At 47.7% G+C, this 3,606-nt stretch overlaps 1 pseudogene; it reads left to right on the plus strand.

Moving 5' to 3' along the window:
* Positions 1-1,074: 1,074 nt before the first annotated feature.
* On the plus strand, positions 1,075-1,917 carry LOC101321333 (L-lactate dehydrogenase B chain-like; annotated as a pseudogene).
* Positions 1,918-3,606: the final 1,689 nt, after the last annotated feature.

A 3,606-nucleotide genomic window follows, 5' to 3' on the forward strand; every position in this document is an offset into this window, starting at 1 on the left:
AAAAACACTTAGTGAGTGGAGCCTACGATGTGCAGTCAATAAGATAAATACCTAAAGTACATGGTGTGTTAGTGAAAGTGCCAAGGAGAGCAAATAAAGTAGGGAAAGGAGACAGAAGGAAGAAGCAAGCTTTTAGATAGGATGTTTAAGGGGTACACTCATGAACAGGTGATCCAGGTTCTGTGGAACCTGAAGGAGGCTCTCCTCTAGAAGATAAAAATTAAAACATCTTATTTATTCAAATTTCACAAAGATATGTGGCCATATGAGTAGACTTCTAGGGCTTGGAAGGGGCAGCGGTGAGTCAGGGGACCCAGAGCTTAAGCATCCAGGGTTGCTCAGTAAATCCAGCTCCGCTCATGAGTAACAGAGCTGTGGGAGGGGGAGGAGGATGACTGCGGGTGTCACCAAAAGAACCTGTTTTATGACACTTATGGTAAGTCATTCAACTACTCTGACCCTCAGCTTCCTGATCTGTAAATGTCCTTATAAAGTTTTAAGGAGTGAATAGAGGCATATAAATCAAGTTCCTGGCTCATAGTAACAAGTGGTCGCTATTACTTTAATTTGCATTCCTACAATGGAGAACCATGGTCTCAGCCTTGGGGAGGGACCAAAATAAAAAAGGGATTACGAGCCCCAGTGGCAGGCAGGCCCCACGCTGCCTGTGAATGCTGGGGTCAGTGGCTCCCCTGTGGACCTGGCGTGCGGCAATGGCCCTCATGTGCTACACTCTGGGGAACAGCCTTATGGAGATCACACATCTCACGAAGGCCTAGCTGTCCCTATGGACTTGGATGCGTGAACAGGATGAACAGAAAGAGAGGAGGCTAGACACATGGCTGACCTTGTATCCTTTGCATGACCATTACACCTGTCCTCAAAGCCTTCTCTCTCCTGTGCACAACGGCATCTCTTAAGGAAAAACTGATTGCGCTGGTCACAGAAGAGGCAACAGTCCCAAATAATAAAATCATTGTAGTGGGTATTGGACATGTAGGTATGGCATGTGACATCTGCATTCTGGGAAAGTCCCTGGCTGATGAACTTGCCCTTGTGGATGTTTGAAAAGATGAACTCAAAGTAGAAATGATGCATCTGCAGCATGGGGACTTCTTTCTTCAGACACCTAAATTTGTGGCAGATACAGTTTACTCTGTGATTGCCAATTCAGAGATTGTGAGGGTAGCTGCAAGCGTGCGCCAGTGAGAAGGAGAGAGTCATCTTAATCTGGTGCAGAGAAATGTTGTCTTCAAATTCATTGTTCCTCAGATCATCAAGTACAGTCCTGATCGCATCATAATTGTGGTTTCCAACCCAGTGGATATTCTCACATACGTTACCTGGAAAGTGGATTACTTAAGCACTGCGTGATTGAAAGTGGGTGTCAAATGTGGATTCTGGTAGGTCTCACTATCTTATGGCTGAGAACTTGGCATTCATGCCAGCAGCTGTCGTGGATGGATTTGGAGAGAACATGGCAACTCAAGTGTGGCTGTTTGGAGTATATGTGGCCAGCGTTTCTCTCCGGGAACTGGGTCCAGAAATGGGAAAGAACAAAAATAATGAAAATTGGAAGGAAGCGTGCAAGACAGTGGTGGAAAGTGCATGTGAAATCACCAAGCTAAAAGGATAACCAGCTGGTCTATTGGATGAAATGTGACTGATCTCATTGAATCCATGGTGAAAAATCTATCCAGGATTCAACCAGTGTCAACAATGGTGAAGGGGATGCAGGGCATTGAGAACGAAGTCTTCCAGAGCCGTTCATATATCCTTAATGCTCAGGGGTTAACCAGTGTCACCAACGAGAAGCTGAAGGCTGATAAGTTTGCTCAACTCAAGAAAAGTACAGATACCCCGTGGGACAGCCAGAATGACCTATAAGACCTGTGGCTTCTGAGTTCTAGGCTGTAGAAATTTTACAACTCCAATGTGAGGGACTTCCCTGGCAGTCCAGCGGTTAGGACTCTGCACTCCCACTGCAGGGGCACGGATTCCATCCCAGTCGGGGAACTAAGATCCCGCATGCTGCGCGGAGAGGCCAAACAAACAAACAAACAACAACAACAAGAAAAACTCCAATGTGATTAGCCATGACCCTTTGGTTTTCATCCACGTACACGGATCACAGTTTCCTTTTCTCTTCCTAGATGTGTGAATTCAGGTTCACAGAATCAAAGCCCATGTTTGGTTTTATGTTTGCAATAGGAGCCCTTGAACTAAGAATACTGACTATTAAAAAAAGAAAAAGAAGACATGAAGGAAGGAAGGATGGAAGGAAACAAAGAAAGGATGGAGGCTGGGGGCTTGGACAGGTCCTGATTCCAATCCTGCCTCTGCCAAACTGTGGCCATGGCTGGTGGCTTCACCTGCTTGAACTGCCGCTTCCTCGGCTGTCACACGGCAGGACAGTCCTGATACCGCTGCACAGGGCGGGTTGTGAAGACATGATGTGCAGGAACGCACAGAGTGAGGGGCCACTGCCCCGCCCTCCTCCTCTTCCAAGTCAGACACACAGTCTGGGACCTGTACCGGGAGGAGACGAGGCTGTGACGACGGCCTTGGGCACCTGGTGACTGAAACTTCTCCCGCGCCCTGGGTGCGGGGCTGCCACAGCAAATGCTCTCGGGCATATAACGAAGCAAGCTTGACTCGTGGTGGGTGCTGGTGACGTTCGATGACCTAAAACAATGAAACCCATAATCAGAGAGTGCTCGGACTTGGCTGCTGTGGGTTTGTTTGCCCACGCACGAGGTTCAAGCATCTCGCTTGGAGTTACATCGGCTGTTAGCCCTCAATTCTGTTGCTAAGAAATTACGAGCCAAATGATGTTTCCAAAAAATAACCACTACAGGATGTTTCAGAATAGAACCATAATAACAGCCCAAACAGAACGGATATGTTGTTATTGATAAATCCTTATGAAGAGCCCAGGAGTGGGGTGACTGGGGGGATAGCCTGGCCATACACCTTCTATGGAAATTACTGGTTCGCCAAGGTCTTGAATATAACAAAATAAACTCAGGGATAAAACTGTAAGCAACATAATATAACGTCTTCATGATTCTGAAATCCATCAACCAAGATGTATTTGTTGGGGGCCTATGTGCCTGTTCCGGGCATGTTTATGACCATCTTAGCCACATTAAGTTGCAGGCAGTGACGAAGCCTGGCATAGCTGTAACCACCCCTGTTTGGCAGGGTGCCTGCGTGTCACAGTTGATTAAGTGACTTAACAGCCGTTTGCAGCCACCTCCTCCACTATTGCTCTGTTGCTGGGGCAACAGCAACCAGTCAACTAACAGAAGCCCATGTTAGAGCAGGACAAGAGATTCCATCAACAGGGAAGTCAGAAAACAGGGCCCTTGCAAGGAACTGACTGTCATCTGGTGCCTAGACCAGTTCTGCCCGTGGGATTTTCCTGGGAAGATGCAGCCATCCTGCTGCGGGTCCTCACCTCCAGGTGATCTCTGTGAGGCAGATGAATTAATGCAAAGCAGCTGTCATCTGTTAAGAAAGGAACTCCTGATCTCTGCCCGCCTTTTTCCTGACCAGGGAGCCAAGCCGTGTGATGCCAGCCCCGCCTACCTCTTCCCCTCTGGA

The sequence above is a fragment of the Tursiops truncatus genome, chromosome 1 (genome assembly GCF_011762595.2).
Source record: "Tursiops truncatus isolate mTurTru1 chromosome 1, mTurTru1.mat.Y, whole genome shotgun sequence".
NCBI classification, from domain to species: domain Eukaryota; kingdom Metazoa; phylum Chordata; class Mammalia; order Artiodactyla; family Delphinidae; genus Tursiops; species Tursiops truncatus.